At 36.8% G+C, this 25,323-nt stretch overlaps 1 protein-coding gene across 26 annotated transcripts in view; it reads right to left on the minus strand.

The window, feature by feature from the left end:
• CCNH (cyclin H) overlaps positions 1-25,323 on the minus strand; it is a 375,519-nt gene that overhangs the window by 116,934 nt on the left and 233,262 nt on the right. For all 26 annotated transcript variants that reach the window (XR_014057582.1, XR_014057583.1, XM_081503963.1 and 23 more), the window contains one exon: positions 6,897-6,937. The gene's annotated coding sequence lies outside the window, so the exon portion shown is untranslated. The remainder of the gene's footprint in view (positions 1-6,896; positions 6,938-25,323) is intronic.

Raw genomic sequence — 25,323 nt, forward strand, 5'->3', positions numbered from 1 at the left:
TTTGAATAAATCTGAGCACACGGCTATAATAAACGAGCAACCATTAGATTTTGGGGGATGTCCCAATCATACTTTAAATAAGTGGGTAATCATAAATCACTGATGGAATAGTTAGGCATTCAAAAAATGTTGAAATTTTAGTATTATAGTGGTGTTTATTCAAGTAGAATTGAATATTCTGATTAACGTACACACATAATGAGTCCTCTGCATTTGAGACATTGTATTAATCTATTTTCATATGAACTCTGTATGGAATAATCTATCCAATGATATACCGAAACAGATTATAGACAGTTCTACTACAATGGTAGCATATTAAAAAAAATACAGTGGCATGTAAACAGAATTTTAATAAACTATCTTTATCTCTGTTTACTAATTACCCTGTAGTTTAATATTAATACTTTTAATGTTATTAAATAATGTTTTAAAAAATGGTAGGAACTTTCAGTTCAGTTTCAACATTTACTTTTCATTGCTGTCTTTCATTCCTTCCTTCATTTTCTTATATACTTCTAGAACTTTGTTCCTTTTTCATTTCTGTGCTTTTTTCCCACTTCTTTGCATAACTTTTCTTTTACTCCCAAATTAACACATTAGTAGACATTATTCATCAAAATATGCCTGCTATTGTCTGCCCTTTTATTAATTCTTTCTATTAGCTTATTTCTCTTAACATCTAATTAAGCTTTTATGAGAATTTCTTTCTCTTGATAAATTCTCTATTCATGCTACAGGAAAATGGACATTTGGTTTAAATGAAAAAGGAGAAGTCTGTGCTGCTAGATTTACTTGTGGGAGCATTACCTTTGAGGGCCATACAATTTTTATTTCACTCTGTTGCAGGGAATTACCAAGTTCTCCCTCTGCAGGTTTACATCAGAGACGGACACTTGGAGATTAATGACGAAGAGGAACCTTTGAGTTCATTTTGTTGCGATTTTATGCATAGCTTTCATATAGGGAGCATCTATTCCACCAAAAGACAGACTTAAAAATCAGGAAAAGAGGTGTGAAGCTGAAAAATTAGGTTCACATTTAGTGACTGGAACTCAAAGGGGCCAGCAGCAAACTCAAAACAGTAAACTTTACTTAAGAAAAGAAGAGGCAATTTGAGTCAGCATTCACTCTGAAAACAAAAACTATACCTGGCAGATGTTTCTCTGCTAATTTAGGAAAAAAAACAAACACAGAACAGTCTCCCAAGGCAATAGAAATAAAATCAAAAATAAACAATGGGACCTAATCAAACTTACAAGCTTTTGCCTAGCAAAGGAAACCATAAACAAAGTGAAAAGACAGCCTATGGAATGAGAAAAAATATTTGCAAGCAACACAACTGACAAGACTTAATTTCCAAAATATACTAACAGATCGTATAACTTAATACCAAAAAACCCCAAACAATCCAACCCAAAAATGGGCAGAGGATCTAAATAGGTATTTCTCAAAAAAAAAAAAAAAATACAGATAGCCAATAGGCACATGAAAAGATGCTCAACATTGCTAATTACTAGAGAAATGCAAATCAAAACTACAATAGTGTACCAGGATACCCACTCCAGTATTCTGGCCTGGAGAATTCCAAGGACTATATAGTCCTTGGGGTCACAAGAGTCAGATACAACTGACCAACCTTCTTAGAATGGCTATCATAAAAAAGCCTACAAACAACAAATGCTGGAGACAGTGTGGAGAAAAGGGAACCCTCACATACTGTTTGTGGGAATGTAGGTTGGTGCAACTACTGTGGGAAACAGTGTAGAGATCCCTTAGAAAACTAGAAATAAAATTACCATATGATCCAGCAAAAAGTATAATTCAAAAGATACATGCACCCCTATGTTGATGCTAAGATCACGGCATCTGGTCCCATCACTTCATGGGAAATAGATGGGGAAACAGTGGAAACAGTGGCTGACTTTATTTTTGGGGGTTCCAAAATCACTGCAGATGGTGACTGCAGCCAGGAAATTAAAAGACACTTGCTCCTTAGAAGAAAAGTTATGACCAACCTAGACAGCATACTAAAAAGCAGAGACATTACTTTGCAAAAAAGGTCTGTCTAGTCAAGGCTATGGATTTTCCAGTGGTCGTGTATGGATGTGAGAGTTGTACTATAAAGAAAGCTGAGCGCTGAAGAATCGATGCTTTTGAACTATGGTGTTGGAGAAGACTCTTGAGAGTCCGTTGGACTGCAAGGAGATCCAACCAGTCCAACCTAAAGGAGATCAGTCCTGAATATTCACTGGAAGGACTGATGCTAAAGCTGAAACTCCAATACTTTGGCCACCTGATGCAAAGAGATGACTCACTGGAAAAGACCCTGATGTTGGGAAAGACTGAAGGCAGGAGGAAAAGGGTACGAAAGAGGATGAGATGGTTGGATGGCATCACCAACTCAATGGACATGATTTTGAGTTGACTGCAGGAGTTGGTGATGGACAGGGAGGCCTGGCGTGCTGCAGTCCATGGGGTCGCAAAGAGTTGGACACGACTGAGCAACTGAGCACAGCACAGGTATATATATATTACTGAATCACTCCGCTGTACAGCAGTAATTGACACAACATTGTAAAATCAACTATACTTCAATAAAAAAGAAAAGAAAAAAGGAGAAGTTGGAGATGTATAAGCAGAAGCAGTCAACAGTGTTACCTTGCTTCAAGAGAGTTATTTAAGTTTAAAATTAAAACTAAGATCTAACCTCTGTTCATCATATTTGAGAGTAAACAATACATTTCTATTTAAATAACATCTTTGCCTTTACATATCTGATTTTCTTTTGTTTTATTAAATAATGACTATGAATGCTTTCATTCCAAACTATTTAACCGAAAAAACACTAAGCTAGAATTTGGTGGTCTAATCACAGCCAAAACTTTTTTTGTGAGGTTTGGACTCCCTAAAACTATGTAAGTTTGTATAAAATGCTCATATCCAGCAACTCAGCAATCAGCCTAGTGAAAATAAGATTCTGTAAGACAAGGCAGCTTTCTTAAACTAGGGCCCATGGTCTTGCTTACAATGGTCAGTTGGCATACACTAGAACAGATGCCTCTAACTAAAACACCTGGAAGAGAATCCTTTAACTTGGAGTTTTATGACAACAACAAAAGAAGTTAAAAGAGAATAGTTAAATCTATATCATGAAATGAAACTGCCTATAGTCTAAGACACATTAAGCAAAGGCATCAACTTTTAAGTACAATATAATTAGATTTTGCTATATTATGCTTCCCATTAAAAATCTTGAGCACCCATATCTCACTCTACACAACTCTTTCCTATCCTCATTTTCAAGCTCAACCTACTAAATATGCTCTTAAGACTCTTGGACATATCATTTCTTGATTTCTGTTGCCTCATTATTTATCCTTCTTTGGGTCTTACTTACTTTTCCCTACCTGAAACTACATGGCTGAATATCTTCTCCACTGTCTCTCATTAAAACCTCAGTTATTTGATGTTCTGAATGTTTATCATACCTTCTTAGCAAAACACAACTTTAACCAGTTCTTCAATAAGTCTTCTATGCTATTACTGGCATAGAAGTACTGCTGAATGTATCAAACAACCATATTTCAGTCCACCTTTAGGTCAGTCCAAATTCATGGTGTTTAAGCTCATCTTAGTGAAGCTCAATAGTATTTACCTTTCATGATTGTTTCCTTTCATACTTTTCTGACATGTTCTTTCTTGGATTCTTTAAGTTAATCTCTTTCCATCCCTTACATGTTAGTACCCAGCAGGGTTCCATCAATGCCCATATTTGTTCTTCTCATGTGCTTCTGTTGGAAGTTCCCATCAACTTTTATGATTTTAACTTCTGCAACTGTACTAAAGACTTTAACTTCTATATCGTCCACTCTACACCTACCAATGCAAAACTTCAGATTTGTTTTTTCTCAAAGTAAGAATGAGCCATTAAAAGGCAAATCAGATAATGGCACAATTCTGTCAAGATCCTCAAGTCCCCACCTTTACCAAAATTAAATCCAGAATCACTATCTGCCTCTGAGAATTTACATTCCCCTTTTTCCTTCTGCTTTGAAGCATCCTTATATCAACCTCACTCCTTATGTTTTACAGTGTCTATCCAACACTTTTCAGTGAGAATTTTCTTGACCACTCTATTTAAACTATACCATTTTCCCAGCCTCCACACACACACACAACCCTCATATTTCTTGACTTGTTTTTTTCCCTAGCATGTATTACCATCAGTGCATTTTACTTTTTATTTTATTTATCTTCTCTCTCATCTTTCCTCTCCCAGTAGCATGTAAGCTCCTGAGAGCAGAATATTTTATTTTGTTGACGTATCTCCAGAGTCTATTATAGTGCCTAGGGGATGATAGATGGCTTACAAAATATTTGAAGGAATGGAAAGATCAAGGCCTTGGAATTATAGAGAGTTCACTGATGATATTTCAGAAGGTTGTGCTCATAGGAAGGGACATTTGACTTTCTTAAACTTCAGAGATACTTTTAAGAAGGTGTCTGGATAAAGGGAAGCTTACTTGTGTGTCTCTTCTTTAGTAATTGCTGGTATGAGAGGAGGAATAAAAAGGAAAACATGAGGATTCACATTATATGGAAGACTATGCATTAAGAAACATTTGTGGGGCTTCCTTGGTGGTCCAGTGGTTAAGAATCTGCCTTGCAAGGCAAGGGACACAGGTTCAGTCCCTGGTCTGGGAAGATGCCGTGGGGCAACTAAGTCCATATGCCACAACTAATGAACCTGTGCTCTGGAGCCTGTGAGCTGTAACTGGAGAAGCCTCCATGCCCTAGAGCCTGTGCTCCTCAATGAGAAGCCACCACGAGAAGCCCTTGTAGCACAACTAGCGAGTAGCCCTCATTCTGGGCAACTAGAGAAAGCCCATGCACAGCAACCAAGACCCACCACAGCCAAAAATAAAATCAGTAAATTAAAAAAAAAGAAACATTTGCAATAAGGAGGGAAAATAAAGGCTTTAGCTATTTCATTAGCTAAACCTGACTTCTTATCTCTGTTTTGGTTCAGAACCACTGGGTGATGCCAGCCATGTAATCACCTCTCTCTTTTCTTTCTCCCTTCCAGCTCTCATTCACTCCCTCTTTTATCATTCTGCTGCTCTCTTCTTTTCCTCCAGTAATATTCTTATACAAATATATTTGTCTTACCATAAAAATGACTGTTTCTGCATATCATCCAATCTTTGCAGGAGACTGATTCAATTACACTAATGATCTACTGGTGTAATCAATTCAAAGATAGCCAAGAAAACATTCTGCCATTTCTGTATCCCAGTGCTACTTGAAATAAACCCATCAGTCAAATAAAAGAAGTAAATGAAGACCTTCAAAACTAGTTTATTTTAGCACATTCCCTAATTATCAAGGGAGTTTTACTAATCTAGGAAGTTGGCTGGAATCTCTTTCAACTCAAAAACAAAGCATGGAAATTGATAGTTCATGTAGCCTCATAGCCACAAATATTTTTTTTCCCGTGCTATGAATGTGTAATTCTTTCTTGAAATTTGCTGAGGTATTTGGCTCACTAAAATCTTGTGGAAATGAGTGCTGTAGATTTATTAGGCGCTCCATAGAAATGCATTTCCTTTGTGTTTTAAATTAGTTGCATTTTAATGTCATTGAACATGCCCTTGCTCTTGTTTCCATTTGTGGTCTTGTATCCAGTGGGAATTTATAGGGCTCAGATTTATTTAAATTATGCTGATGTATTTGATCTTTCAACATACAGTGCATGGTAAAAATGGGTGTCTGTCCATATCCATAAATGAAATATGAGGAAAAAGGCATGCTGATAAATTCTCCACTAAATCAGGTTTAATTAGATATCAAAAAGGGATAAAGCCAAGCAAAGTTTCCACTCTAAGTGTTACAGAGATCTAAGATCAGAAAAACAAAACAGATATTCAAATGCATATTATAAAACATTTTCTTGACTTTTATAGATGACAAAGCAAGAAAATACTTCTAATTCAGCCAACTCACTTGTTGAGCAGAAATCTCCTCTTCATTAATCCTTCCAATTTCACTTTATATATAGCTTAGGAAAACCTCTCTACCCACCAAAAAGGTAATTAGGCTTGTAAAATTATCATCATGCTTGCCTACAATAGACCCTAAGAGCTAGAGATTAGTCCCCTAGGGCCATCCTGTCGCTTCAGAGAGTGTCCCTAGGCCAGAGCCCATGTTTTCAGCCTCAATCCCTTCAACCTCTACCCCTCACCGCCCACCTCCACCCCTAACCTAGTCTTACGTGCACTGCTATGATTTATATTTATACTCTCGTGGTGATATACCCTACAGTGGCTAAATTCAAATCTGGAGATGTGGGCAGTCTAGCTGACTTCAAGTCGGTAACGGCTGCCCCCATCCCCAACCAAGGGAGGCTGAGGAGAAAGGTTAGATTTTGTATTCAGATGTTTTTGGTGTGTGTTTTGGAGACTTAAAAAAATATATTTTTGGATGGTTTACATTCAACTCATGCTCTATTTCAGTACCAATGGCATTTAGAATGACATCAAGGAAAAAAGTTATTACTGACCCACATTTTGCATCACTATGTTTCTGCTTTTAGAATTTGGGCAAATAATGATACATTTTTGAAGGACTATAAATCAGTTCTTAGGTTTATTGCCCTGGGGATCACTTGCTAATTTAAAGAAGTTCAAGAGAAAACATTCATGACAGGAAATAATCTTTTCTAAAGTAAATGATAACCTTTTAATTTGGTGGGTTTTTTTGCATGTATCAATTATTATTTTCACATGAGCTTACTTAAAGTGAGATGTAGTCTTAAAAGTTTCATGGATCCATGAACATATGCACAAAAATACATTTCCTTGTCACAAAGGTATACAGTGTCTCTTTTTACTTACTCTATGTCTGTCCACCCTTCATCTGTTTTCTTCCAAAACATCTGCCAAAGAAGAAAGAAGTTCCATTAGACTAGTTTAAGCATGGGAAAGACATGTCAAGTACGTGGAGGAATAAGTGTCATATGTCCCTGCCATTTCATTTGTCCCCCATGTTCACTCTTCACCCCAGTCTCACCTTTCCTTATACTTCAACTTTTGGTGAGGGATTTAGAACATGACAGAAACAAGCAGGATTAGATGTAATTGACATTGCTAAAATTATGTTTGTGGTTTTTCTCTATGTCTCTTTTCAAATTATAAAAACAGACTAAAATTTGAGGGTTAACAAATATTAAATGTTCTATTTTATTAAAAAACAAAGTAGCAAAAAAAAGTAGTAGTAGATGCATTGTGTTAGGACTGAATGCATTCTAACATTAATTAAATACATGGTATTCAAAATGCTGGTGGTTCAGTGGTTAAGTCATGTCTGACTCTTTGCAACCCCATTGACTACAGCCCGCCAGGCTCCTCTGTCCGTGGGATTTCCCAGGCAAGAATACCAGAGTGGGTTGCCATTTCCTTCTCCAGGGGATCTTCCTGACCCAGGGATTGAACCCACTTCTCCTGCATTGGCAGGAGCCACCTGGGAAGCTCTATTCAAAATGCTACCAAACTGCTAAGAGAAACAATTGCAACAAAAATAGAACATCTACATCCCTTATAGATGTACGTAGATAGTTCATTTCACCAATTCCATTATTTCCTATGCTGAAGAAGTTTGAAAATTTGACTGAAACATCAGAATTTCTTGTAACTGACTGATTTAGCATACTCTTAAGCTTCCACACCTAGATTTAAGTTTCCCTCATATTTCCACTTGCACTTCCCTGGTGGCTCAGACGGCAAAGCGTCTGCCTACAATAAGGGAGACCTGGGTTCAATCTCTGGGTCGGGAAGATCTCCTGGAGAAGGAAATGGCAACCCACTCCAGTACTCTTGCCTGGGAAATCCCATGGATGAAGGAACCTGGCAGACTACAGTCCATGGGGTCGCAGAGAGTTGGACACGACTGAGCAACTTCATTTTCACTTTCATATCTCCACAATTCTTTAAAACTTTCACCAACAGTTCTGAGGCTCTGAAATTTCCTCCTGTCCTTCTAATGCCCTAATTTGTCATTCAGTATGATAGCCATACTCATCTCCAAAGCCACCATGACAACTGCTCCTTTCCTCTGTATCCAATATGTGAGCACTCTCAGTACAAAGCATATTCCAAATTCTGGAGTTACAATTCTGTGTAAGTTTTTTTCCAGAGTGGTGGATCCATGCTTCAAATCCTATTTGGAAATAATTCCCTACCACATTATTCTGGGTTACTGATTCTATCTCCTTCTGTCCCTTCTGGGGTCACTTTCCACCAGTCACCCTTCTCTCCCAACTCGCCTTTCATCTTTTGTCCACTGATTCCCTTTTCCCATTGCTATCAACAGTTAGCAGATATTTGGTCCTGTCTATACTGTCCATTAAACATTATGCCAAAAGGTCCTTGATATTTGTTCCTATCCAAAACCAAACAGCATGGACCAAATATGCTCATGAACATTTTGGGTAGGATCAAATTTCAAGGATCATTTGGCATGAACCAAAATGTCTTATCAAAAAAAATATCTTATGGACATTTTGGACAGGACCAAAGTCATGCAAGGCTACAAACATACTGAACACTTTTATTCTGAAAACATTTCCTTTAAGTTTATTTCCACAAATTAATCTATATTATAATCACTTCTTTCTTTTCTTGCATATAAGTTAAAGGTATCAGCAGTTTTGGTGTCCCCCACTTTTTGCTGTTTATTAACCTGAGGACTGTTCTCTCGGTTTAGTCCTTTCAAATGTGAAAATAACATCTCAATTATTTCATTTCTCATCCATTTCCAATTTGAGAATATCAAACATTTCTTCTTGGGAAATCCTCCTCTATTGACTTTAACAAGAATAGCTAACATTCCTTTTATATATGCATGGAGTGCTTTATATATGCTTAGACACTGGTCTAAGGATTTTACACATATTCACTTGGATAATGTTCCATTAACCACCCTTATTTCACAGATGAAGAAACTGAGACAAAGAGGTTAATTGCCATCCCAAGATCACACAGTTGTGGGATTTAGACTCAGGCAAGCTGGTTCTAGAGATTATTCTACAACTATCCTGTCTTCATTGTTAGTTTCTGGACTGTTTTCCATTTACTACTCTTGTACTATCCTTCATACCTATTTTAAAGGCTATCTATCAGTCTATATATCACAATTGCACAGTTTTCATAAATGTGTTCTTGAAAGAATTGCAGATAATACAAAATCATATAGAAGGAAAAATAAAAGTCTTCTACTATCTCCCTACCCCAATTCCAATGCCACACCATGAAGAAACAGTTTGTTGTGTGTTTTTCCAGATTGCTTTCCATGCATTAAATTACAAGGATGGGTATACACATTTACTTAAGTCAAAAAAAAAATTTCCTAAAAGGGGATCATAGTATACATTTTCCCATGGGTTAGCTTTCTTCACTTAATAAAGTGCTTAGGAATTAGGTAGTTTGAGTTTATTTCTGCACATACAGATCTGTATCATCACATTTAATGACAGCATGATGTTCCACAAGATAAAAATGCCAAGGTAACTGACTCAAGTTGTTTCCTACTTTTGTTACTATAAAGACATAATAAATATCCTTATACAAATATCTTTGTGAACATGTGAACAAATCTTTCTGTAAAATAAATTTCTCTAGATTGAATTGTCAGATCAAAAGGGTATATCACTTGTAATATTGATAAGTGCTGACAATTTTTTTCCAAAAGGCTGCACTAATTCAAATTCCATCAACAGTGTATCAGAAATCTGACTTTTTTCAGTTTTTCTATCGCTTGATGTTATCACTAATAAAATTTGCCCATCCAAAAGAAAATTATTTTATTTTCTTATTTTAGTTTGCAACTCCTTGACTGCAAATGAGTTTAAGCATATTCCTTATGTTTCCTGCCTTTCCATATTTTTAGTTCCATCTAAATAATTGTTTGTCATTTTCTTATTAATTTATATGAGGTAAACATTATTAATTCTTCTAAATTAATAATTTTAATTTATTACAATATAAATATATTTATATTTATTATATTTATTACACTATTTTATCCTATTTTCTTTTTTATATAGAGTTAATATTCCCACTAGCTACTTGAACCAAAATTTTAATTTGTCATTTTATGCTTTTATCCCCAATAAAGACATTAAAAGTTCTGAATTTTTCTTTCAATTCTATCTTATCTACATTTCACAGATATGGTATGTAGCCCCTTCTCATTGCCACTGACTTCTGAATGTTATGTATTTTCAGTTTTTTTCTGTTTTAATTTCCTCTTTCATCTAAAAGCTAAATAAAAGGATGTTTAAAATTTTTTCCAAGAAGATACATAAAATAATATGCACAAAACACATACATAGGTCTGTGTGTTTTACATATGTGTTGACATAGTTATTTGTTTATTTATAACTTATTTATGATTTTGTTATAACCCTTCAGGGGTATTCTAAAATTGGTTTTATATTACTTAAGTTAAATGTGAATTTGATGCTTTGTTTCAGTAACAATAAGATTCTGAATATGTGTCCCCTCGTCATATCTATTACTAATCAAAGTCAGCATTCTGTTACACATACCAACTGAAAGAGGCTTGGCAAGGAAGATGGGCAGCAGTGGACACTGGTGTTTCTAGTTATCTGATCTCAGAGTAGATCATTTAAAATTACCTTCTCTCCTTTATCTAAGAAAATTATTTTCATCAATAACCATAAGATGAAATAAATATTTTCATGCATATTTCTGTATATTTTTCACACCTATAAAATTTGCATTTATGAAATATTATACTTCTTCATTTGCTCACCATTCCAGTTTTAAACATTTTGCTGCTGCTCAGTCAGTTGTGTTCGACTCTTTGTAACCCCATGGACTGTAGACCACTAGGCTCCTTCCTCTATTCAAGGAATCTTCCAGGCAATAATACTGGAGTGGCCATTTCCTACTCCAGGGAATCTTCCTGAACCAGGAATCGAAACTTGCATCTCCTGCATTGGTAGGCTGAAGCCCTCTTAAATATTTTAAGGACAAATAAAAACTCCATGTTGTCATAGAATGATAGAATTTAACTCAAGTTCTGTTTCTTTGTCTTTATAATCATTGCACTATCTTTGTTTATTTTGAGTCTACCCTTTGAAGGCAGCAATATGTGATATCTTAGGGGATGAAGACACCAACAGTGCTGGAAGCAAGTCAAAGATCTGTAACTTTAGGAAACTACTCTCCAAACAAATTCATGTAGCTAAATCCACACCTATATGGGAGGCAACTGTAACTGAGGCTCTTTGAATTAACATCTAAGGAAAATAATGTCTTCGTTTAGAGGATAAGTAATACAATTGTTCTTATTTGAAACTTACATATAAAAACTTAGCCATAATTGCAATAGCTATTAATATTTAGAACAAAAGCAAGATTATTTTAGGTGGAAGCAAGCTTATCACTAATATTGTTTAGAATTGCTTCAGCACGGTGATAATAAAAAGCAAATCCACTTTGAGTAGGTTTTATTGATCCTTGGGACAGGAAGATACCCTGGAGAAGAGAATGGCTACCCACTGCAGTATTCTTGCCTGGAGAATCCCATGGACAGAGGAGCCTGGTGGGGCTACAGTCCATGGGGTCGTAAAGAGTTGGATACAACTGAGAAACTAACTTTCACCTTTCACAGACACTATACCCCTTATTTCCTACACCTTTGAGGTCTATTCGTTCCCCAAACAGCTTGCTATGCTACTGAGGAAAAGAGGAAAATCACGCAAATAATAAAATAACAATAAGGGACTGAAGATTGATGTAGGCTTTTCAGTACAGGTTCCTACACCAGTCTACTTTTAAATAAGGTAAAAGGAGCAAAAATCTGTGCCATATTGTTTGTAACATTTTAGCACATTTCAGAAAAATTTTGACAATGTAACTATTACAATAAATACAATAAGTCATATCTACCTAGACCTTCAATTTAAACAACCAGTTAATTGTAAATATCAATATATAACTCAGTAAGAAATTATTTTAAAAAGAAATATACTATTTTATATTCCTTACAGAAATAAAATTTTCTCCTAGATTCTTATATTACTAGGAGGATTAATTTCTTAAAATAGACTATCTATTCCTAATATTTCCCATTGGTGAGGCAATAGTATAGAGACCTCGAGAAAACCTGTGCCTTGGTGTCTTGAAGAACCTTTAAATGAGGACTAGTAAAATTCACCAAGGTTTATTCTCGGCCCTCAAGACACTTGGAAGTTTTTTTTAAAAGAAATTAAAGGATAAAACCTATATGCTGCACCCAAATGTAAAAATAAGATTTGGTGTTTTTAGTGACTATGGAGATTTTGGAGGGGTGGGGATGAGCATGGTTGGGGTAGTCAGAGGTGAACGCTCCTTTGGCTTTGATGGCTCAGTGATTTCCATCTTCCATATGCTGTAATACTTATTTATTCTGTTCTTCATTGTCACCCTGGGTGGCTGAAGTCCACATTATGAGTTTCTCATGTAACAATTGCATGATGATTGTAGAATCTTTATACTTTCCTTCCTCATTATTTCCGATTCTGCAATTGCATCATCCAAAGGCTCCTTGTCAGTCTGCAGCCTCCAGTAGGGGAACTGAGTGCTTTATACAGTAGAATATGAAAAATTATGAGACCTAAGCTGAACAGGTTGCATTGAAGAACTCTTCTGCCGTTTCACTATCACTAGCAACTTTATAAGCCCTGATGAGTTCTATGAAGTCACCATCCTGTCTTCCTGTAGCAAATTTAACTGGATGCCTATTGTAGATTCTTCCCTTTGTATATTAGAGGACTTATCCCTCAGTATCTGGAGAAGGCAACGGCACCCCACTCCAGTACTCTTGCCTGGAAAATCCCATAGACGGAGGAGCCTGGTAGGCTGCAGTCCATGGGGTCGCGAAGAGTCGAACACGACTGAGCGACTTCACTTTCACTTTTCACTTTCATGCATTGGAGAAGGAAACGGCAACCCACTCCAGTGTTCTTGCCTGGAGAATCACAGGGACGGCAGAGCCTGGTGGGCTGCCATCTAAGGGGTCGCACAGAGTCGGACATGACTGAAGCAACTTAGCAGCAGCAGCATCCCTCAGTATCAGCTTGCTGAAAAAAGATATTTGCTTGTTTGTCTAGAAAGTTATAAATGATTTTAGATTAATTTTATTTGGTCTTAAGTAATTTGCATTTTTAAAATTCTTTCCAGATTGTTTTCTCATCTTTCGATTTTTTTTCTTTCTGTTCAGTGCATCTACAGATGACTCTCAATTTCCAATCATATATTTACATGCATCTGAAAAAAAAATATCTCACTGCCAACTCTATCTTGATCCTTGCTCTTCTTTCTTCATTCCATGATACCTTTGTATCATTATGACTGTTGTGCCTACTTCTCCTTTTACATTAGATATTTCTAATTGTCCATCATAGCCCCAACTCTGACAGAATCTGTGGCTTAATACCTGATTGATTTTTAGAAATTATGTCATTAAAAAGTATATTTAACAGTAATACTCAAAATATTTATTGTATCAAATCTAAGATACTACTGATTAACCAAAGGATTATTTCATGTTCTGAGAAATAAAACTCATTTTCAATAAAAATGACATTCCATTAATTGTACAATACATCATATTTAGACCTACAACATGAATGGCCTTAAGGGTACTATGCTAAGTGAAATAAATCAGGCAGAGAAAGACAAACGCAATATGGTTTCACTCATTTATGCAATATTTTTAAAAGCCAAGGAAGTAAAGAAAGAACATAAATAAAGAAACCAAACCAAACAAAAACACACAGATTGAGAGAAGGGAGTAGAGTCACCAGAAACGAAGGGAGGTAAAGGAACAAAATGGGTAAGAGAACTCAACCTTATGGGGATGGCTGGAAACTAAACGTTTGCTAATGAACAAGCTGTAGGGCACACAGAATTAAAAATATTAATATACTATTGTACACGTGAAACTTATATAATGTTATAAACCACTGTTATAAACCTTAATAAAAAAGAACTCTTTGACCTGATAAAAAGGTATATATTTGACATGCTTGGCCATTTTGGTATTCAAATATTCCAAATTATTCCAGTTTTCCTTTTTAAAACTAAAATGTTTCATCAACATGTACAAACTGCTAACAAAGCAGTTTGTAGCCTTGTAACAAAAAAAATGTATTTTCCTGCCATTTGCCACCCTACCTCCCAACCTATCTCTTCAGTAAGGCCCATATTGAGTCTTTTTAACAGAGTCTGAGAGACTGTTCTATACATCTGTGTCTCTTTTGCTGTCTCACATATAGGGTTATTATTACCATTTTTCTAAATTCCATATATATGCGTTAGCATACTGAATTCGTGTTTTTCATTCTGACTTACTTCACTCTGTATAATATCCAGTTTCATGCACCTCATTAGAATTGATTCAAATGTATTCTTTTTTAATGGCTGAGTAATATTCCTTTGTGTATATGTACCACAGATTTCTTATACATTCGTCTGCCGATGGACATCTAGATTGCTTCCATGTCCTGGCTACTATAAATAGAGCTGCGATGAACACTGGGGTACACATGTCTCTTTCAATTCTGGTTTCCTCAGTGTGTATGCCCAGCAGTGGGATTGCTGGGTCATATGGTAGTTCTATTTCCAGTTTTTTAAGGAATCTCCACACTGTTCTCCATAGTGGCTGTACTAGTTTGCATTCCCACCAACAGTGTAAGAGGGTTTCCTTTTCTCCACACCCTCTCCAGCATTTATTGTTTTGGATAGCAGCCATTCTGACCAGCATGAGATGGTACCTCATTGTGGTTTTGATTTACATTTCTCTGATGATGAGTGATGTTGAGTATCTTTTCATGTGTTTGTGAGCCATCTGTATGTCTTCTTTGGAGAAATGTCTGTTTAGTTCTTTGGCCCATTTTTTGATTGGGTCATTTATTTTTCTGGAATTGAGCTGTAGGAGTTGCTTGTATATTTTTGAGATTAATTCTTTGTCAGTTGCTTCATTTGCTATTATTTTCTCCCATTCTGAAGGCTGTCTTTTCACCTTGCTTATAGTTTCCTTCGTTGTACAAAAGCTTTTAAGTTTAATTAGGTCTCATTTGTTTATTTTTGCTTTTATTTCCATTAGTCTGGGAGGTGGGTCATAGAGGATCCTGCTGTGATTTATGTCAGAGAGTGTTCTGCCTATGTTTTCCTCTAGGAGTTTTATACTTTCTGGTCTTACGTTTAGATCTTTAATCCGTTTTGAGTTTATTTTTGTGTATGGTGTTAGAAAGTGTTCTAGTTTCATTCTTTTACAAGTGGTTGACCAGTTTTCCCAGCACCACTTGTTAAAGAGATTGTCTTTTCTCCATTGTATATTCTTGCCTCTTTTGTCAAAGATAAGGTGTCCATAGGTGTGTGGATTTATCTCTGGGCTTTCTACTTTGTTCCATTGGTCTATATTTCTGTCTTTGTGCCAATACCATACTGTTTTGATGACTGTGGCTTTTTAGTATAGCCTGAAGTCAGGCAGGTTGATTCCTCCAGGTCCACTCTTCTTCCTCAAAATTGCTTTGGCTATTCGAAGTTTTCTGTATTTCCATACAAATTGTGAAATTATTTGTTTTAGTTCTGTGAAAAATACCATTGGTAGCTTGATAGGGATTGTATTGAATCTATAGATTGCTTTGGGTAGTATACTCATTTTCACTATATTGATTCTTCCAATCCATGAACATGGTTTATTCGCCATTTACTTGTATTCTCTTTGATTTCTTTCATCAGTGTTTTATAGTTTTCTAGATATAGGTCTTTTGTTTTCTTTAGGTAGATTTATTCCTAAGTATTTTATTCTTTTCATTGCAGTGGTGAATGGGATTATTTCCTTAATTTCTCTTTATGTTTTCTCATTGTTAGTGTATAGGAATACAAGGGATTTCTGTGTGTTAATTTTATATCCTGCAACTTTACTATATTCATTGATTAGCTCTAGTAATTTTCTGGTGAAGTCTTTAGGATTTTCTATGTAGAGGATCATGTCATCTGCAAACAGTGAGAGTTTTACTTCTTCTTTTCCAATCTGGATTCCTTTTTATTTCTTTTTCTTCTCTGATTGATGTGGGTAAAACTTCCAAAACTATGCTGAATAGTAGTGGTGAGAGTGCGCACCCTTGTCTTGTTCTTGACTTTAGGGGAAATGCTTTTAATTTTTCACCATCGAGGATAATTTTTGCTGTGGGTTTGTCATATATAGCTTTTATTATGCTGAGATAGGTTCCTTCTATTCCTCCTTTCTGGAGGGTTTTTATCATAAATGGATGTTGAATTTTGTCAAAGGCTTTCTCTGCCTTTCAATTTTTTAAATGTATTTTTTCATTAAAGTATAAGTTTTAAGAATTCCTTATATGTTATGGATTGTTGTTGTTTAGTCACTCAGTCATGTCTGACTCTTTTATAACTCCATGGACTGTAGCCCTCCAGGTTTCTTTGTCCATGGGATTTCCCAGGCAAGAATATTGGATTGGGTTGCCATTTCCTTCTCCCGGGGATCATACCCATTTCTCCTGCATTGGCAGGCAGATTCTTTATCACTGAGCCACCAGGGAAGTCCTATATGTTATGGATACTAGACTCTTACCAGATAAATGGCTTTCCATATTTTCTCTTATTCTGTGGTTTGTCTTTTCATTTTTTTGGTAGTGTTCTTTGAAGCACAATTTTTTTTTTGAAGTACAATTTTTTAAACTATGAATAAGTCCAGATTTTCTTTGGTTATCTCTGTTTTACATGTCATATCTAAGAAATCATTGCCAAGTTCAAGATTACTAATGTATACATTCATATTTTTTTTCTAAGCATTCTTATAAGTATTGTAGCTCTTCTATTTAGGTATTTGATTAATTTTTGAGTTAGTTTTGGAAATGGTGAAAAGTAGGGGTCCAAATTCGTTCTCCTGCATGTGTATATCCAGTTTTCTCATCAAATTATTAAAATTATTCATTCCCCCCACTGAAATGTCTTAGCATCCTTGCCTAAACTCAATTGACCATAAATAAGAAATTTTATTTCAGGAATCCTGTTTTAATTACACTTATCTATGTATCATGGATGTACCTTGGGCTCGTATGATACAGTATTACTTCAGCTTTAAGTGAGTTTTGAAACCAGGAAATTTGAGTTCTCCAACTTTATTCTTCCCTGTAAAGACTGTTTTGGCTATTCTGGGCCCTGTGCATATCTATATGTATTTTAGAACAAGTTTGTCATTTCTTCAAAAGAGCCAAGTGGGATTTTGATGGAAATTGTACTGAATCTTGAGATCAACTTGGAGATTATTGCCATCTTAGCAATATTAAGTTGTCAAACCCATGATGAGAAATCTATTTACTTAAGTCTTCATCAATTTATTTTTACAATACATTGTAGCTTTCAGTGTACAAGTTTTAAACTTTTTTCAGATTTATTTCTAAGTGTTTTGTTCTTTTCGATGCTATTATAAATGCAATTGTTTTCTCAATTTCATTTTCAGATTGTTCCTTACAAGTGTGTGGAATAAATAACACAGTGACAAAATATCTTTGTTGCAAAAATTAGTTTCTAAATTTCTAAATTCTTAAGATATAACTAGAATGACAATTACTAAGTCAATGGGTATATGCATCTTCTTCAGTAGTTCTTGAAAACTAGATGTATGCTAGCCAACATACACTACTATATTCGTTAACATTGCAACTGGCTAAAGAATATTATCATAGAGTTTCTTTTGAACTTTTAAAAATTGTAAGTTAAATAAAGCTTCTTATAAATTTTAGTTTTTAGAAATTAATTCTAATTTAAGTAATTTTTGCTTTCCACTGCATATGTTAGTTTTAACTTTTTTTTCATTTTTTAAATGTATCTTTTAATTAAAGTATAATTGATTTACAATGTTGTGTTTCAGGTGTACCACAAAGTGATTCAGTTATATATATAGGATTTTTATTTTCCTGTATAGGTTATTACAAAATATTGACTATAGTTCTCTGAATGATACAGTAGGTCCTTACTCATCATCTATTTTATATATAGTAATATATATATCAATATGTTAATCCCAAATTCCAAATTTATCCTTGCCCTCATTTCTCCTTTTGTAACCATAAGTTTGTTTTCTATATCTGTGGGCCTATTTCTATTTTGTATAAAAGTTCATTTTATCGTGTTTTTGATTTCACATATAAATGATGTCAGGTGATATTTGTCTTTCTCTATCTGGCTTACTTTCACTTAGTATGATAATCTCGAGGTCCATCCATGTTGCTGCAAATGACAGTATTGCATTCATTTTTATTGCTGAGTAATATTCTATAGTGTATATATACCCCATCTTTATCCATTCGTCTGTCAATGGACATTTAGTTTGCAGTCTCTAACAAATTACCAATAGCATTTTTCACAGAACTAGAACAAAAAGTCTTGAATTTGTATGTAAACACAAAAGACTCCAGATAGCCAAAGCAATCTTGAGAAAGAAAAACGGAGCTGAAGGAATCAGGCTCCCAGACTTCAGCCAATATTCTACCAAGCTACACAAATCAAAGCAGTATGGTACTGGCACAAAGGAGGCAAGAATATGTATATGTGGAAAAAAGACAGTCTCTTCAGTAAGTGGTGTTAGGAAAACTAAATACCTACATGTAAAGAATGAAATTATAACATTCTCTAATACCATATATAAAAATAAACTCAAAATAGCTTTAACTTTATCATAGCTTTTTAATTGCTCTTCCATCTACTGGGCTATCCTCAACTCAGCAACTAAACATTCTATTCAAATGTAGCTCAGTCCTGGTCACTCCTTAGCATAAAACCCTCCACTGGTTTGTCATTTCATTCAGAGTAAAGCCCATCCTAAAGGAGATCAGTCCTGAGTGTTCATTGGAAGGACTGATGTTGAAGCTGAAACTCCAATACTTTGGCCACCTGATGTGATGAGCTGACTCATTGGAAAAGACCCTGATGCTGGGAAAGATTGAGGGCAGGAAGAGAAGGGGATGACAGAGGATGAGATGGCTGGATGGCATCACCAACTCGATGGACATGGATTTGGGTGGACTCAGGGAGTTTGTGATAGACAGGGATGCCTGGAGTGCTGTGGTTCATGGGGTCTCAGAGAGTCGGACACGACTGAGCAACTGAACTGAACTGAACACCATACACAAAAATTAACTCCAAATGGATTACAGACTTGAAGGTAAACTATAAATCTCCTAAAAGAAAACATAGGTGGTAAGCAGCTTGATGCTGGTAATGATAATTAATTTTGGGGTTTGACACCAAAAGCAAAGGCAACTAAAGCAAAAACAAACAGATGAGACTATATAAAAATAAAAATCTTTTGAACTGAAAAGTAAATAATCAACAAAATGAAAAGGCAACCTACAGAATGGGACAAAACATTTTCAAATCATATGCCTGATGGTGGTGGTGGTTTATTCGTTAAGTCATGTTTGACTCTTGTGACCCCATGAAGTATAGCCCACCAGGCTCCCCTGTCCATGGGATTTCCTAAGCAAGAATACTGAAGTGTTGCCATTTCCTTCTCCAGGGGATCTTCCTGACCCAGGGATCAAACCCATGTCTTCTTCACTGCAGGCAGATTCTTTACCGCTGAGCCACCAGGGAAGCCTGTATACCTGACAGGGGATTATTATCCAAAAATGTATAAAAACTTATATAACTCTATAGGAAAATAAACAACTGAGTTAAAAATGGGCAGAGGACTTGAACAGACATTTTTCCAAAGAAAATATACAGATGGTCATAGGTATATAGAAAGATGAAAAGATGTTCAATATCACCCATCATCAGGGAAACTCAAGTCAAAACTACAATAACATATCCACCTCACACCTGTTTGAATGGCTGTTATCCAAAGGGCAAGAACCAACAGTGTTGAGAAAGATGTGAAGACAATAGAAAACTTGTGTACTGCTTTTGGGAATATAAACTGGTGCAGCCACTATGGAAAACAGGATTCTCAAAAAATTAAAAACAGAATTTACCAAATGAGCTATAAATTTCATTCCCAGGTATTTTGAAGAAAACGAACAAAAAAAACTAACTTGAAAACATATATATGCACTCTCCATATTTATTACAGCATTATTCTCAATAGCCAAGTTAATGGAAACAGCCTAATTGTCTATCAACAGGCGAATGGATAAAAGAGAAGTTGTTTGTGTGTGTGTGTGTGTGTGTGTGTGTATACACAACAAATATTATTCAGTCATAAAACAGAAGGAAATCTTGCTGCTGTGACAACATGGATGAACCCTGAGGGACTCAGTCTAAGTGAAATAAGTCAGAAAGAAATACATTATGATCTCATTTATAGGTAAGGCCAAAAAAACAGAGAACAGCAATAACAAACCAAGCTCATAGATTCAAAGAACTGACTGGTGGCAAGTCTGACAACAGAGCAAAGGCAAGACGTGAGGTGGGAGAAACGGTTGAAGGGGGTCAAAAGATACAAACTTCCAGTTATGAAATAAATCGTGGGATGTAATGCACAGCATGATGATTACAGTTAATAATACTGTTTTGCATATTTGAAATTTGCTAAGAGATAAATTTTAACAGTTCTCATCACAAGAAAAAAATTCTGTAACTATATATGCTGATGGCTGTTAACTAGAATTACTGTGGTGATCATTTTGAAATATATACAAATATAGAATCATTATGCTGTATCCTTGAAACTAACATAATGTTGATTTCAGTTATACCTAAAAAACCCTCTGTATGATGATTATAGTTAACGATAATGTACTGTATACTTGAAAGTTGCAAAAGAGTAGATCATAAATGTTCTCACAATAAAACCTAAAAATGTATTAATTATATATCCATCTCCCTGAAACTTTTTGTAACAGTACCAGTAGTTCTGTATTTCCCAAGATACAATTATCTACAATGACACTATCATTTCTGATTATTGTACTGATAACATTTTCCCCTTTTAATAAACACATCAACTAGTTAGAAATACTATGTTGTTATCTTAGTGTCTGGCTTCCCTGGTGGCTCAGTCGGTATAGAATCTGCCTGCAATGCAGGAGACACCAGTTTGATCCTGGGTCAAGAAGATCCCCTGGAGAAGGGAATGGCAGTCCACTCCAGTAGTCTTGCCTGGAAAATCCCATGGACAGAGAAGCTTGGTGAGATATAGTCCATGGGGTCACAAGAGTCAGACACGACCTAATGAATAAACCACCTCCTAGTGTCATCCTTGCCTTGATTCAGACTTTTATAGGCATGCTTTAGTATTTTTCATCAAGAATGATACACTCAGACATTTAATTAGCTTCCCCTTCCAACTCTGCCTGCAAGGTCAGCTGATCTTCTCACTGGGCTTGGCCATGGGTGTTCCTCAGAAGCACTGGCCTTAACCATCTTTCTTTGACCTATTTTATCAGAAACAAGGCTTACTGGCCCCCTTGGATTCCCTTTTTCAGAGAAAAAAAGATGACCTTTTCCTTCTGAAGATGCAACTAGTCACATGCCTGGGGAGTGCTGCTTCCTCACCCTTGTCTGCCACAATGCAGCAGCACACGGGGAATTTCTGGATTCTCCTGCCACTATCACACCTAGCATAGGGTCATGCATCTGAAGCAACTGCTGAAAGGGGCCAATCATGAAACCTGAGAGTGTGGGGGACTGATAGGGCCCATGTGCGGTCTCATTGATAAGATGGCTCGTTATGTCGACCTCGCAAAGAATAAACCACAGTGATCTATGAGACTGACCAAATTGCCCAAATGGCATCCTGTTATCTCACTGGTGCCTATCTTCTCAAAGCTGCGAGACCACCAGATTCCAGACCTCCGGCTGTGTGACCATCCCTTCAGAGAATTTTTCATTGGTGGGGTATAAGAAGGACTCTGTCAGAAAGGGAGAACACTGGTTCTTCCTAAGAGCCAGTCACCCTCTCTTTTCCCTCTAATAAATTTCCTTTTCTTGCCTGACTGCCCAGCTAGCTCTCTTTTTCTCTGCACTCGCCTTCCAGGGGCAGGAGCAGTCTATGCATCCCATGATGATTGCTAGGAAGGAAGAGGTGGGAGACCCCTGCAGGTCCAGCGCCCTCCACCCCGTTTCCCACCGAGGACTCGAGGCATAGCTTCCCCTTGCAGCCTCTCTAAAGAAGTCTCTGTGTGTTAGCGCAGCTACCACATGACTTAGTAGTTTCCTTGTCTTGTGAGGCTGCACTGTTTCATTTTATATGGCTTCTCATACTTCCTTGCTGCACTTCTCTTTGTCTCATCCTTAAGGACTTCCCAAATAACAGATTAGGGCTTCCCTCTAGGTCTCAGTCTTTGCCTTCTCAGGAACCAGGGATAAAACACTTTAATGAATGAATATTTCCTCCTAAATCACACTTAAAGATGTAAAGGTTTGCCTATTATTGTCTCACATTCTTTCTTTTACCCAGGGAGACAAGATTGAGTAATTTCAGAAATCAAAATATTTTTCTTTTTAACAGGTCAATAAGTAGCAAAATAGTCTCTTCTATCAGCGAGGGTTCTATTGAAGAAGTCAAAGTACTGGGAAAAATATTGAATAAAGGATCATTATAGGGATTTGATTTTAAGAAACTGCAAGGACTGGTAAAAAGAGCGCTTGTGTGGCTGTTCCTTCTGTCTGGTCCTGAGCCTGAGGACACGTGGCAGGATACTGGGCAGAAACGAGGGAGCGGAGTGAAGGGGAGCAGCAACAACTAGCAACCAGGAGGAACAAGCTGCATGAAACCTGCATCCACCTCCAGCACAACTGTCATCTCAAAGTCTCCAACCCCATTTCCATGGAAACAGCTGGAGAAGCTATTGTTCTGCTGAGCAGTCACGTTGGTAGCTGACCCAGAACTCTGAGAAACTGAAAGAATGATTTGGCTACAGCTGGAGGAGCTTTGAGCTCTGCTGCTATCCACGCTGACAAAATGAGGCACTGCTACTGCTAAGTCGCTTCAGTCGTGTCCGACTCTTTGCGACCCTATAGACGGCAGCCCACCAGGCTCCGCCATCCCTAGGATTCTCCAGGCAAGAATACTGGAGTGGGTTGCCATTTCCTTCTCCAGTGCATGAAAGGGAAAAGCAAAAGTGAAGTCGCTCAGTCGTGTCTGACTCTTAGCAACCCCATGGACTGTAGCCTACCAGGCTTCTCCATCCATGGGATTTTCCAGGCAAGAGTACTGGAGTGGGGTGCCATTGCCTTCTCCGAATGAAGCACTAGATCAGCGAAAATTTATGTGGGCTCCAAACAAAGCCTGAAGTTTGGTGACCTTGACAGTAAAACATGGCTGTCCCTTCCCTTCTGCCCTCTAGATCTCATACAGATGTCTGTTGTGACCACTCTAACCGGGAATATTCCAAGAATTGAATGCTGATGAATGCAGTTTAACTTGGCCAAGTTTACACATTCCTGTGCTACACATAACAGGATGAAGCACCCATCTCATGTATAAATGAAACATGCTAACCCTCTCCCCACAAAGGATACAATGTTCCACTATCTTTGGTTAATGTTTATTCTTTAGCTGAACTCACTTTGATGTTCTCTAACTTAATATGGAGGTGAGAAGCGGCCTATTTTCTGCCGTACCAGTAAACAAAGGATGTCACAGTCTGCGATTGCAGCCATTGCCAAGGGCGAGCTGGGGAGCCATGAGGGAACTCAGGAAGGAAAAGAATACCTGTCATACAGCAGCCATCAGACTGCAGCCACTTCCTAACGTGAGCCCCGAGGAAACTCAGGATGTGAAAATACAGGATACTGGCCCCAGATAGCTGAGGTGCATATCAAAGGAATGATTTCAGTGAGCCCAAACCCTTTTATCTTCCCAAACACAGAAAAGCGCTAAATTTCTTAAATTGGGATATCTAGTTTTCTTTAATTAACAGTAATCTTTTTATGTTTAGACTATCTGCCCTTTGTTGCAAAACTCCTATATATTCTAGTTCCCCTCTCTCCTCCTTGGAGCAGTTCTATCAGAGTTACTTGAGACGCTGCCTCATGGACTTGACGTTCTAAAAATTCCTGCTAAATAAAACATAACTCTCAACATTTAGGTTGTGCTTTTTTTTCAGTCGACAGAGGTATAAACTTAAATACCATTAACATATAATAGATGATAGGAGGGTCATCTCCTTGGTCAGAAATGAGGCCATGAAAAAGTCTATGATGGTGGATGAGGCAAATGTATTGTCACAGTGTCTATTTCAGTAAGAACCAAGCACTGCTCCTTTCAGGATGGAAGCAATCCGATTTAATCAACCTGTTACCAAGTAGCTGGCTTTTTTTTTCAGAATGGAACCATTATCAGGGCTTCAGGGTTGGTCTGTGCTTTTGGAAGCTTGGATACACAGTAGTTGGCTGTAGCCAGATGAATCTTAGGAGAAATCACATTGCTTCACCCATGTATCATCTCTACCTGTTGCCATGGCCACTTTCTTCATGAGTCCACTGAGCAATTAAGTGGCTGGAAATAGATGCTGACTGATATCCTCAGACTGAGTAATCTTCCATCTGATTGTTAAAATCTTCCTCTAATGAGGTCATGATTTGGTGAGTACTCATAAGAGATACAAATATCTTCACACTATGTGCCTATACAGAAAGATTTTTCCAAAAGTTTTTATCCCATCTCTATTTATTTACACCGCTAGTTACAGCTCATGTATTGACACAGACCTCCATATCTGGCTATCCCCTTTTCTAGGCAAAATGAACCCCTAAGTATACAGCTTGAAGTGGGCTTCCTGAAAGGACCTCCCTTCACCCTTCCCTTCATTGATGTTGGTCAGAGCAAACCTGGGGTGGGGTTATAATGCTGCAGCTGTGCACTTCTATGGGATGCCTGCATATTATGCAGAACCACATGCATATAAAGGATGAGCTTTTTGTTCCTCTATTTGAACATCTTTTTATATGTTTATTAGAAATTCAGTTTTTCTCTTCTTTCATTGGTCATGCATAGTCACCATCCACTTTTCAACTGGCAATCTCCAAATAGTGATCAACATGTTCATCTTGATCGCCCCTTTTCTTGCTAAGATTTTTTAATGTTGATAATGTTTATCAGAGTGTTTATGAATGAAAGCTTAGTATAAATTTTCTTTGCATTTAAGTAAGTTTTCTTCTTCAATGTCATTAATTTGTGGGGAGGCAGTTAGGTGGGTAGAAGCGGGTAAGTTGCTTGTTCTGTACTGACAGGCACAATTTCCTGAGAATGTGTCTGCAGCAGGCAGGTGTTCTCAACTAC

Source organism: Giraffa tippelskirchi, chromosome 6, assembly GCF_054371585.1.
Source record: "Giraffa tippelskirchi isolate mGirTip1 chromosome 6, T2T-mGirTip1v1.2.pri, whole genome shotgun sequence".
Classification (NCBI taxonomy): Eukaryota; Metazoa; Chordata; class Mammalia; order Artiodactyla; family Giraffidae; genus Giraffa; species Giraffa tippelskirchi.